Source organism: Hippocampus comes, unplaced genomic scaffold, assembly GCF_001891065.2.
Source record: "Hippocampus comes isolate QL1 unplaced genomic scaffold, H_comes_QL1_v1.1 scaffold143, whole genome shotgun sequence".
Taxonomy (NCBI): domain Eukaryota; kingdom Metazoa; phylum Chordata; class Actinopteri; order Syngnathiformes; family Syngnathidae; genus Hippocampus; species Hippocampus comes.
Window position 1 is genome coordinate 88,421 of NW_017805504.1, and position 13,823 is coordinate 102,243.

The 13,823-nt window shown below is 45.5% G+C and overlaps 1 protein-coding gene across 7 annotated transcripts in view; it reads right to left on the reverse strand.

Annotated features, from left to right (window-relative positions):
* Positions 1-13,823, reverse strand: part of LOC109520337 (receptor-type tyrosine-protein phosphatase delta-like) — a 227,093-nt gene that overhangs the window by 69,258 nt on the left and 144,012 nt on the right. Inside the window, exon 1 of one of the 7 annotated variants that reach the window (XM_019877470.1) lies at positions 3,854-4,182. The exons of the other annotated variants lie outside the window; for them this stretch is intronic. The gene's annotated coding sequence lies outside the window, so the exon portion shown is untranslated. Of the gene's footprint in view, positions 1-3,853; positions 4,183-13,823 lie in introns of those variants that run through there. 7 annotated transcript variants of the gene reach the window in all.

Below are 13,823 nucleotides of genomic sequence, written 5' to 3' on the forward strand. Positions count from 1 at the left end.
AAACTCCTCTACAACGAAACCTACATGGGCGAAAATACCCCCTAGTGTGAAAAAATTTTCATGCATGAAAGCCATTCCCACTTTTCTGCTCCCCCTATGACGAAAAGTCCCCCTGTTCCGTTACACGAAATCTTTTTCTCTGCTCTTGCCTCGCAATAAGATCCACTACAACGAAAACAAGCCTTCCGCAAAAGTCTAATCCGACCTCAGCATGCCACAGCGACCTCTGCTGCTTCGTTCAGAAACGGCTACAGCAACCATCACACTGGTTTACACATGCGCAGTTGTCCAGGAAGTATTTGTTATTGTTAATTTCAGACGCAGTACGAACGTTGCATTGTTCAAATGGCTACTTTTTTTCTTTCTACACTGGCTATTTGAAGTGTCAAATAAGTGTATGCTCATATTTATGAACTACGTATTGGAATGAAAATAAAGAGTACACACATACGTTTTGTGTGTGTGTGTGTGTGTGTGTGTGTGTGTGTGTGTGTGTTTACATCTGAGATAAAATTTGCTACAGTGAAAAGCCCCCTGTTGTGAAAAATGTCTTGCTGCAAACATTATTTCGTTGTAGAGGAGTTTCACTGTACTGTATGCGCTCGATCGAGAGTGTCATTGCTTGCTGCGCCATACAAGAAAGACATGCCTTGGGAAGAAGCGGGATATGCCATTGAGACGCCCCGTGTGCGCTCCTTTAGCCAGATTCTGACCAAGTGATGTATGTGCTCCACCCGGTCTCATTCAGAGATTTATACAATCGAGTTGGTGCACCATAGTTGCGAGATGGTGACAAAGTATGTGATGCCATCGTGAACATCCTCTATGCACACCTTTCGTCGGATTCTCACAGAGTATTGTATGAGCTCCACCAAGTGTCAATCCGAATTGCATTCGCTTACATTCAAGACATGCCCGCATGATGACAGAAGAGAAGACGGCGTCGTTATTCAAACATTCTGTCTGCGCACCTTTGATCATAATCTCAGTACCGTTTGCACTCCATCAAGTATCATTTTGAGTTTTAATTGTACAGGTTCATCCTAGAATACACACACGCATGGATCAATGTAGAGGGAGAGGAATCGTCTATCGCCATTCTGCACATCCTTAGCCAGATTGTCACCTCCAACATCATCATGACTCAGATATGGATTTGCCACTTCTGTCAAACTATTTGGACAGAAAAATATGCGCTCCATTAAGACTTCTTTTGAGTGTCATTAGCTCGTACCATTGCCTCATGAAAGAGAGGCAAAGCTCAAGATGGCCATCATGATTCCGATCTTCAACATGTGCACCTTTTCGTGGAATTCTGTATGCGCTCCGGCGTGTCATTTACGATTACTGAGATGATTATATAAGAGACGCATGCTTGGCGACAAAGCGGGAGGAGATTTGATGAGACGCGGGAGGCAAGACGATGACTTAACGTGGTCGAACAAGCTCAGCTGCGGCTCAGCTTCCTTCCTTGACAGACTGACGGGCAACAGAGGTGATTTTGCTTGGGTGCAAAAATGATTCCTCCAACCCTGTGGCCACTTGGAGAGAACAAAAAAAAAAAGGCTAGCATGCTAGCGTTCGCTGACGTGTAATGTATAGTGCCCTGTAACTGTGGTTTCTCTTAAGCAAGCCAGCCTTGAAGCTCGTTATGCGGGGGTGTCGAGATTAAAGAGACGAAAGTCAATAAGCGAGCGGGCCGACGCGGAGCGAGGGCAAAGTGGCGACGGCTTCATTATACCGCCGTGCGACTCGCTCTCAAATCAAAGCGCTTTCTTGCTTGTTGCCCCCCCACAAACAAAACGCGTGTTTCATCCATGCGTGAAATTCATTGGTATTCTCACACGGACATAAGGTGGCGCCCTGTTTTTGCAACCATTCACTCTGGATGCTAGCTAGCAGTTAGCATCCACTTTTACTTTTTACGCAGCAATGTTGAGCAATATTTGGTTATATGTGTGTTGGTGCGGAGGAACTTGACTGAGCCCCCATGAAGTAATTAAAAAAAAAAGATGCGAAATGGTGAATTCATTTGAGAACATAAAAGAAATAAAATAAATCAAATAGACGGATTTGAAATAAAAACTCTCAATTTCTGTATGAAAAATGAAATGATTGCTAAGCAAAAGCATGTATCTTCAGTTTTCATCTCATTGTCTGAAGAACTTGTATTAAAAAAATATTTGAAAAATACAATAAATCATTTTAAATGTTTTAATAAACCGACATGCGACATAATGTCGACATTTTGGACTGAGAAAGTATCTCTGTGTCTTACTAAAAGTTAGAAAAATTAAAATAAAAAGTAAATCCAACAAAACAATGAAAACAAATGTATAAATATCAAACAAGGAAAAAATAATAAATATAAAAGTCTCCATTTTTGCTTTCAAGAAGCAGAAAAAGAAAAAAAAAACATGAAAAGGATGCATCTCCAGTTGCATCTTTTAACCCGGAACACACAACGGAATAAATGAAGTAAGATCAATCACAGTTCAATACAAAACAACCATGATTGATGTTCACAGTTTTAAAAGAAAAATGGACATATATTCTTTTCATTGGACAATTTGTGAGGTCAACCCAGGGTGGAAAGCAAGTTCTTCCACACCAAACTCATCCAAGCACGCTTTTTTGATGGAGTTTGCTTTCTGCACTGGTTTGCAGTCGCACCCACAAAAGTACTCCAAATCCAAGCCTTGAATGATTAATTAATTTGTTTTTTCATGACGAACGATTCACACGCTATACCGACGTGACAGAAATTTTCGATGGATGGGGGTGAGGGGGTGCGGGTTGCGTCCCGTCCAAAACCGCTGCTTCGTCTGCAGCCTTAACATTTAAACCACATGTTACAGCAGATTTAAAAAACAGGACATCTGAAAGACATAAAACCTCCTTCCAAAATTCCTGTTTCATTCTCTCCAGACACCATATGAGATCACCAGCTCTTCAAAACACTTTTTTTTTTAAAAAAAAAAACGTCATACAATGGTTTGGCTCACACACACTCACACACACACACACACACACACACACACACACACACACACACACACACACACACACACACACACACACACACGGGCGTCTAAGAGAAGAAATGCCCCCTAGTGGTTGCCAAAGTGCACAGCTCACGTTCGGCTCAGAATCACTGCAACTGGAGTTAATTCGAAATGACGACAAACCCAAAATAGCACGCTAAGAATAACACGTACATCTCAGGAGAATTGCCAAGTTGTCAGAAATAGTCGTTAAGAGTTTACATTTGACCCCGAGCTACATTCAAGAACGGCAAATAGTTGGTGATTTTCCAATGCACAGCCATTATTTTAAAAGGGAGTTTGAAGAGACTATTTCGGCACTTTTGTCAAAATATTGCCTTGATTTCTAAGTGGGCACGTGCAACTTGAGGCTGTCTATTCACTCAAAGTGCAGCTTCAGAGAGTTGACCACCGACTTGTGAATGATTCATTTCTGAATCATGAAGGGAGAATGAACATTCCACAAGTTCAAATGGATCTGTTTGAATTAGTCGTGTCAACAACGAGCACGATGTCGCGCCGAGTGTTTGTTTTGGATACTTTTGGATGAATAAAGCAAAATTAGCAAGAATTAATCTTGGGGTGTGGGGGGGGGGGACTGCGATGAATGCAGTCAAAATGGCATGCAGGTCGATTAGTGGTAGAAAAAAAAAACGGGGTGCCCCTCAATGCATCAGCAGGCCAGTCAAAGCATGTTTTGCGGGCGACAGCTGAGCGCACCTGAAATCACTGCGGCAGGCCAGCTGTCTCGCTCACACGCACGCGCGCGCACACACTCACACACACACTCGCGCGCGCACTCTTCTTACCTTATCAGCATTTTCGCAATCAGTTTCAAACTCGTCTTTTGTCTTGTGTGTCTTCAGCAAAGTGGGCGCCGTTTTGTTTTGGTTTTTTTTGGTTCAGTTATTTTTTTGGTTTGTTTTTTAAAAATCCAGCCACGACAGTCCAGTAGGAGACACAACAACATGAGGAAAGCGTGGAAAGAAAACCCAAAATCCGCCACTCTTCCTCCTCCTCCTCCTCCTCCTCCTCGTCTCGTGTTATTTAGAGTGAGAATAATCTCGGGGTTTGTGGGTTCCGTCTACGTCCCGCGCTCCATTGGCGTGAACGCGGCGAGACTGTGGCTTGCGAAAGTACCGCTTGCACGTCACGCTTGCTCCCTCCCTCTCTCTCTCTCTCTCTCTCTCTCTCTCTCTCTCTCTCTCTCTCTCTCGCTCGCTGTGGAGACTGACATGTCGGTGTGTGTATGCGTGTGTGCGCGTGTGCATGAAAATAGACTCATGATGCCCCCCCCCCCTCGACCCCAACCCAGGAATATCTTATTGTAAAGCCCCATTTTTTTATTTATCCATTTCTTATCAGTATGGACAGCTCCTAATAATACAATAAATAATTCGGCGGGATATGATGACAACACCTATATCCAGAGTATATCAAAAAAGATGCCTTCCATTCCCTACAATGATTTAAAGTTAGTCGCTTTTTATGCTCAGCTCCTGCAGTCAATGGGGGAGGGGCGTGGGGGTGTACGTTACGATGGGACATTTCGTTGGGAACACCTACATTGTGTAATGACAACCAACCGGAGAGCAAATAATGAATTATCATGTTAATAGAGTATGCAGTAAAACCTGAAGCGCTCAGCTTTCTCGCAAAGAGTCAAAAACCGCGAGTAATGGAAGCTCCACCGTCAAAATACTCAGAATTGTCTATATTGGCACTTGAAACTGCAAAATTGGCACACACTGAGATCCAAAAACATTTCCATTTCATTTCAAATTAAATCTGACAATACGAACATCAACAACTGAATAGTTACGGATGATTTGATTGGGGGAAAGAATGCTGTGTACATGGACGTGTGACGAAGACTCCGTCACTTCCTCTAACAACCCAGGCTAAACCGAACTCCTCAGAGACTCAGTTAAAGCATGTTAGTCTCTCAGTTGAAACACGCAATACTTCCTTGGCACTGATGAATTACTTTCAGAGGGTTGGCGCCACCTTGTGGCATTATAGCACATAATATGCAAATTGGCATTTTGGGGGGGGGGGGGGGTGAAAGACTGAGGATGGGTCCCACAAAAAAAACAGGAAAATGTGAGCATGATGTTGCATTGTCATACCATACAATAAAATTACATTTTTTCTCTCCTTTGCATGCTGCTCAGTGAAACTGGCTTTGGGGGATGGTTGCAGTTTGAACTCAGTTCAAGTTCTCCCAAGTTGTGCAAACTGGACAGCGCTCGTGCTTGTGTGGGTGTTGAGAAACTGCTGGCGTTCTGATATGCCTCATAGAGCCGCATGCTAGTTAGATACAATGCAAACACATGAAGCGAGGTCAGGGGTCATGTACACTTGTGAGAATCACTCGGAATAAGCCAATACTTTGTTGTCTCTCTGAGGGGAGGGCTGGGGCTTTCTTTGACCCATGGGTCAAAAAAAAAAAAAAAAAATCCAGGAATGAATTTGGAATTTTGACGCAATTACAAATTTAAAAAAAAAAGGTAAGACCAAGGAAAGGTGAAGGCTAATATGCTACTGCAAGTACAACTTGTCTGACACGAAGGCAGAGTTCTGAGCCTCCTCCCTGCCTTACACACAATTCCTGATCAAGTAAACCAGCCATCGTAAAATTAATTTCCCCATCAAGCAAGACTCGCGCCGCCTTGCGATAGCGATCGTTACTAAGCGGATAAATCTAATCCTGCAATGTCGAGACCGTGGCTGGAGATTGACTTGTTTATGGTCGCAACCCAAGCAAGTCAAGAGCAGCGAGAAAAGCGGAGGGTCTTGATCTCCAAGGTGATATCTCTCAGCTGGCGCCAAAATAATAATAATAATAATAATAATAATAAAAACAATACTCTGCGGTCCTTGGCTGAGACAAATTCTCATCTTGGAATCTGTCAAAGGTGATGGACGGCTGAGCATTTGGGCTCACTTCCTGGAGCAATTAAAGCTTCGCTATAATTTGAGGTCTCGGGAGTCGTGGCATTGAAGAGAATGTGCCATTTTATGATGGAAATGATTGTAAAGATGGATTAGTATTATTATGTACGTGATAGCGAAGAGGTGGTTTACGGTTTGGCCCCACGCCATTTGGCTTTACTATCAGATCATAACTCACCTCGGGACCAAAATTCCCTCTCTTGGGGTGAAGGATCATTTGAGATTGCTGGATATAAAACGGGACAATGAGAAAAGCGTGGTTGTAGCTTAGAAATAAAACAAACATTTTTCAGGAAGAATATCGCATTGACCGGCAGCAACTGGAAAGGCAGGGGTGAGCTGTATTAGCCCGTGTAGCGAATTGACATCTGGAATGAAACACCAAATAAACAACAATAAGTGTGTTTTTCCAGATTCACGTCTCAGAGTTCAATTGATCTAACGCGATTTCATTTCATTTCATTTCATTGGCAGTAAAAAAGTTGAAAAGCAACCCGGTGTGGGGAACCATTTTGGGAACCAGCTTGGGTGTTCAACTGGGTCACAGATTGGCCCAGAAAAGGGCTGCAAGCTATTTTATCGATCATCAATCAGTTTCACAATTTTGGGGCATTTGGATTCATATTTGTGAGCTCAGACACCGAAATACAAAATCCAATTTTGGGTGATCAGACCAAAAATCTGATGCAAATAATCCCCTTGACACTTGAACTCTCCCCCTGACCCGAACAGCTTCAACTTCCATGAGCCAAGCAAATGTGACGTGAGCCCCGAGTCTTATTTGACAGTTTGCGTTGTGAGCACTTCCTGGTCTAGGAGTGGATACGGCGTGAGGAAGGGGCTTGATGCGTCTGCATTGGACGCAGTGACTGAAGCATCGATTAGGTCCAATCGGGAGCCCTACTGGGACAGTGTGGAGCAGCTTGGAGGAAGCACTTGAGGGGAATACGGGGTAGGGGTGGGTATTCACAATGAATCAACACCCACCTGCCAAAAAATTGCTCGTGGGAAGCCTGTTTAACCCTTTCAGGGATAGCGGTCACGACAGTGGACTGCTCATCGTGTTATCAGGTTACAGGGTGCATGAAAGGGGTCAATTCTGCTGACATGCAAACTGTGAGTCTCACTTCAGTACTTGTGTCCACGTGTGTTTCCTGCACTTCCAATTGCGAGCTGGCGTTCTGCTCGCCGGAAAATTAATCAATAACCAACGTGATGATCAACCCATTTAATAAGGCGGGCAATGATTCTGAAAGCCATGACAATGAAATCTTCGAAGGACTTTGTAATTGGATGACATAAGGAAAACCAAAAGGGTATCACTGGACTTTGATACGTTAGGGTTGTGGAATGCTGCCATCCTTTGTCAATTTGCAAAGTTACACGCTTCCCCAAAACTGATGCCGGCAAAAACATCATCTCTTTTCCATCTTCATCATTCGGTGAGCATTTATGAGAACCGTCCACACCGCCCCCCCGACCGCCGCCCCCCCGCGGGCTATTTATCACAAGCCGTTGTTTGCGGCGGCTCCTCCATTTTACAGTTCAGCGTTCATGAAAAGGAGCTTGCGCCGCTGCTGCTATCTGTCAAGCACTCCAGCCCATGCGCACGCACGCACGTACTTTCTCTCTTCCAGGCCAGCGGTCCCCGCAACTGACGTTTTCACAAGCGCACCTTCATCAGTTTTGCCCTTCGACGCCATCGTTGAGGGTAGGACGATGTTGACGCCATGGCTGCGTTCTGACAAGGCTATCTTCAATTCAAATTGATGGCGTGAGGAAGTTATAGATGCGCCATTATATTTCACTGGCTCTCCTGCTGCACAATCTCCGTTTCTGTTTTTAGTTGAGAGGGCTGTGCTGTTTCCTGAAGTTTGGGTTAAGGGGGTGGAAATGGAGTTGGTGGTTTGGGCTTATGGGTTAGTTTGCACGTCATTTCATGTCTTAAAATGACGGTTCTGAGATAGAACATATGGTTAGGATCAGGGGTGAGGCATTATTGTTCGGGTTGGCCTGTGCGTTACTTCGTACTTTTCAAATATTCGTTTTTGGGTTCGGGGGGCTTGTGGCAAGAGTTGGAGGTCATTTTTAAAAATCTTTTATTTTGAGGCTTTCTGCCTAGAATGGACGGACGGACGGGACAGCTGGAGAGGAGACAGGGTGCAGGAGGGAGGGAATGACTTGCAGGAGTGGAACCGGAGTCGCCTGCTACGAGGACGACTGCCTCAACACACGGCGCTAGTGCTCGACCAAGTCAGTTCAACAGCACCCCAAGTTGGCAGCTATTGTTCGGGGTTTGGAGTTGTTGCCACTCCATTTTCATTTCGCCGTTAGTGTTTCGCGATTATTGATGGGGTGAAGGATTATCGATCGGTTTTGGTTTGGGTATAGTTTCTTTATCTATCCATCCATTTTCCGAACCGCTTATCCTCACAAGGGTCGCGGGGCGTGCTTGAGCGTATCCCAGCTGTCTTCAGGCAGTAGGCGGGGTACTCCCTTAACTGATTGCCAGCCAATCGCAGGGCACACATAGACAAACAACCATCCGCGCTCACACCCACAACGAGGGACAATTTTGAGTGTTCAATCAGCCTGCCATGCATGTTTGTGGAATGTAGGAGGAAAAAGGAGTACCCGGAGAAAACCCACGCAGGCCCGAGGAGAACATGCAAACTCCACACAGGAACGCCAGAGCTGGAATCGAACCCGGTACTTCTGCACTGTGAGGTAGACGCGCTAACCGCTCGATCACCGGGCCGCCCGGGATAGTTCCTAATTTCCTAAAAATCAGGGTTCGGAGTTATTGTTCGGGTGAGCATTATTTTCCACTTCGATCGGCTGAATCGGGCAGAGAGCGGGCAACTGAAGAAATACGTGAACAGCGTGTTGGTGAAAGTGCGTCAGGGTGCCTCGTTCACCAGCTCCGAGGTTTATGGGATGGCTCCCAGCTGTCACTCCAGTGTTGTGAATCTGCGGTGCCGTAATTTCTTAATTGTTTCAAATTAAATGCTCGTAAAAGCGGCAAAGGCAAATTAGTTTGCTTTCCCCTCTCCACCTCACTCTCTCCTTCTCCGGCTAATCGAAAGCAGCCCCTCAACTTGCATTTGCGCGCGAGGCAGTTGAAAGCGGTGGAACGGCTCCTGCGTGACATGACTGGGGTTAGCCGGTGTGGAATTCGTTTTTATGGTTTAATGGGGAGTCAACCAATCAGGGCGCGAGGGGGGGGGGGTCCCTCGTTCTTTTTCCCCGTTACCAGTCCTGCTTTGCGTAACTTAAAAAACTGAACTATCCTGCGGGGATCTCTTTCGCCCAACCGCTGAGTTTATTCGACAGCAGCGCAGGTTCAGGTGCACACCACGTGCAGCTGCGCATGCAAAGCCAGCCCAAGAAATAATCACAGAGTCCGCCAATTACTGTCCCCGCTCGATGAACACAGCAAGGCTCTTTTCAACACCATTCTCCGTCTGAATGGATATCAGCATTTCCATTTAGCTGCGGTTAACGTGACACCCTCCGCTCCACTCCCGCACGGAAAAAAAGCATCTCCGAAATGAAGCCCCCCCACCGGGCAACTCAAGAAGGCAATTATGCGGCATTACATGTGGCAAAGCACTTCGGTGGCAGGCGGCGGCCAGAGCGATCATCGGCAAAATAAAACCCCAACGGTGGAGGGGACGGCTCCGCTCGGAAGCCCGAAAGCAGCGTCGTCGCCTCACTCCGCCGGGGTGCGTTGTGGAAAATATGTCCGTCGGCAAAAGCTCCATATGTTGTCTTTGTTGTTGTGCGTATTTTAAATAAAAACGGCGACTTTGTGGAAAGCTGTCGCGTAGCCGGAGAAAAGATGAAGTGTCGGCTAAACAAAGGCTTTAATTATCCAGAATTTCGGCGCTGGCCAACCACCTGGGACGTTCGGCATCGGGCCGCACACGAACAACAATTATTCTATTGATCATCAGAGCCTGATTTATTTTGAAAATCGATCGCATCAGTCTGTGCCTCCGTACACGTCAAAACAATCATCTGCGATATGGTAGGAAAAAAAATTAAGCCCAGCGACCAGCAAAAATGAGTTTTTTTTTTTTTTGCTTTTTTTTTTCTTGAGACAGTGAAAAAGGCCCAAATGATGATACCGAAGGAAAAGAGCTGACGACTTCAGAGCAAAAAGAAAGCTGCATTTAAGAGACAATATCAGCAGTCCTACTTGTAATATGGGTTTAGCACTGCAGGTGATCCTCACGCTCTATGTAATATGCGGAGACAGGCCCGCAAATGAAGCATCCGAATGGGGGAAAAAAAAAGAAAGAATACCTTGGGTTCATTTTGTACATCATACCTTTAGCAAGTGGGAATTTCTCCTATGAGGGTGACCAAAATGCAATTACGGAGGAGACTGGACGAAGGCAACACGTCTTGAGTGTCAGTTTCTGCATTTTCCCGAAAATGGGACTGACTCATTCACTTATGGCTCGTCTTTATTCCTCATGAAAACAACTACATTCAGAGCTGTATTTCAAAGAATGTGCATTTTTTTTTTTGTTTCTCTGCTGTCAGTCTGTCAAAATTGCTTTTTGAGAAACCGGTTTGTCGGGCAAAAAAAAAAAAGAGGTTGGGGTACCGCTGCTTCTATGGAGCATATGGGTGGACGACAATGTCGGATTTGACTTGGCTTGGATTGTGTGTTCAGGTTGGATTGTAATACAAAGCAGGTCACCGATGGCGTCGGGGTGCGCTCGCCCGACTTGTGCGCGGGCAGCGTGGGATCGGTTCCCATTCGGTGATGGTGTAGATGTCGGTGCGAATGGTTGTTTGTCTCTACATATGCCCTGCGACTGACTGGCGAACAGTTCGGGGTCTAATCTGCCTTCTGGCCGAAGTCTGATGGCATCGGCTCCAGCAACTTCCCGCAACGATGTTGAGGATGGATGGATGGATGGATGGATACAAGCAGACCGGACTGCTACATTATATTCTCCATGAAAGAGCAGCGGACTATCGAGTGCTGAGGCTCGAATGGTGTCGCTACAAGCAAAACAACAAACTCAAAAGCGTCTTCATTCAATGTTCTCAATTAATGTCCGGATTAATTTTAGGCAATTTTCCCTCAATTTTCCGGAGGAACAAAATTTGAAAAATCCGGAATTCCGGGAAAATCCGGACGACTTTCATCTGTGGATATCACAGAAGTGGTCGAGATTAAGCAGTCAGAGGTTGCAGATTAGGCACAGCGATCCGGTTATAACGCGGTTACCCCAGTGAATCCCATTTTTAAAAAAAAAAGTATCTTTTAGCGGCATGTTGGACAAGCGGTTAGCGCATCCGCCTCCCGCGAGTTGGATCATATGCCAGGGCGTCGCCGGGCATACGGCCGAGCATTTGCAACCCTGGGTGTATATCTCTCTCTCTCTCCCCTGCCATGTTTGTGGCCTTGTCGCTGTGTGCACATCTAATGGCCGGCGTGTAATCCACCGGCTAATCTGCTGACAGTCTGTGTGACACGGCATTAGTTTTGTGTCACTGCCTGACACACTGCGCTGCGCGACTCAACTCGACGTGTTTTGCGGGTCACAAAAAGAGTGCCTTGCTCTTGCATCGCAGCAAATGTGTTGGGAAAGCTGTCTCGACGTGTGTAATCGGCCGTTCGTAAAGGTATTTGCGTTGCCAACCGAATGTCGCAACATGAAATTCACTTCAAGCTTCTCTTGGGTTTTAATTTGACAAATCAGAGCACCGGTGGACTCCATACATGAAAAGTGGCCTGATCATGGCGCTTCACTGCTCTGCGTGGTGTCCAGCCATGTCAAATTTGACTCAGTCCATAAGCAAAGACCGGATTTGTGATCATTTCGGATACAATGGCGCGTACGCGGTGGGATTACTCCGATCTGTGCGGTGGAAGCCACTCAAACTCCATGTTCGAAGCAAGCGCCTCACGGCTTAATAAGTGTTTGTATTTTAGGATTACATGGAAGCAATTTCACTGGCTTGTAAGGTACATGAGCGCCCCCTACCGGGGTGGAATGTCATGAACGTGTGACTTGCTGTTTCAGTTTGATCATACAACATTACATTTAATTAGGAAAAAGCCACTGCTGCGTTCATTCGCTTGGGAACGGAAGTAACGTTCTTGGGTCAGTTTGACCCATTCCCATTACCCCCCCCAAAAAAAAAATATTGGGTCAGTTTGACCCATTACCATTACCCCCCTCCTCCCTCCCCGCAAAAATAACGATGTGTTTTTTTAATAACCTTCTTATGTGATTTTCACACCATGACCAATTTTATGCAATCACGCACTGCTCTCACCCCCTCAGTGTACAGTAAATGTATCAAATAAATAATTCAGTCGAACCTGAGTTGGAATGCAGTTCAGTTTCGCTGCCCTTATTTTTAGCTGTGTGTTTTCAATGCACTGCATGTTTGCACTGTGGTTGAGAGGAAAGAAATTTTATCTGTGCTCTATGTTGTACATAGAGCATATTTGACAATAAAGCTGACTTGACTTGAATGGCATTTTGCATTTTCATAGTCGCCTCATCCATCTATTTTCCGATCCGCTTTATCCTCACAAGTATTGAGGCTGCTGGAGCCTATCCCAACTGTCTTCGGGGGCACCCTGAACTGGTTGCCAGCCAATCTCAGGGCACACAGAGATGAACAACCATCACCAAGGGACAATTTAGAGTATTCAATCAGCCTGCCATGCATGTTTTTGGAATGTAGGAGAAAACCGGAGCACCCAGAGAAAACCCACGCCAGCACGGGGAGAACATGTAAACTCCAAACACGAGGGCCGGAGGCGGGTTCGAACCGACAGCCTCTGCACGGTGACGGTTAAATGCAGAACATTTTTAATGAACTCTTTTTGCGTTTTCTTTGACGTGCAGTATTAGATTAGTCACGAAGCGAGGATGGAGAACTCAACACCCGTACGGCATTATTGTTGAGCCTCGGTGAAGCTCTTTTGTCCAGTGGGTTGAGCTTTGGCCTCATCCTGAGATGTGCAGAAATGCATCAGGCTTCCCGCTGCTAGAGTGGAAGTTGCAGGAGAGATTGCTTTAACCCCCGACGCTGATAACCTGGCCGAGGCTTTGGGTCAAGCTGTAGCAAGTCCACTTGAAGACGACTTTTAATTACTGGGCCTTTTGAAAAAGGATAAGGGCGGGAGGAGAATGGCTGCATGCTTTGGAAAGGAAAGAGATTTAGCCCATGATGGGCAACTGATAAGATTGTCGTGTTTTTTTTTTAATCAGGCACTGTGTTGAAAGCTGGAGTAAAACATGACACCACCCAGTGGATTATGATGACAATAACCCCCCCCCCCCCAAAAAAAAAAAATAACACACAGAATTAGGAGGGTGAATAAGAGCAGTAATATTTTATAAATTATATATAATTTATTTGGTAAACCTGGTTGGATTTATGGTTGGAAAACCTCTTTAAAAAATTCTTGAAGGACACTCGTTTCCGACGGAATTGAAGCCAAAGCAGGTACGTTAAGCCCCCAGTTTATTGCAGGGAACGTGTTCTAGAAACCTTCAATCGATGAAAATATGCAATAGAAACCAGATTAAGAAAACGATTTGGCCAGGGTATTGAAAATAAGCTTGACGAAAAGACACCGGAAGAAGTGAATGAAGCTGCTAGATTGGAGAGCGTGAGTGGCGGCATGCATGGTGAGTAGACAGCGAAGATACGGTGGCAATGGACAGCGTAAGATACCTTCAAGGATAGGCGGCTTTTTTGTATCGAACCTCATCAGTCATCCGACAGCAAAAAAAAAAAAAAAAAAAAATGGGAAACCAAGTCAACCCCTAACTTGGCGAA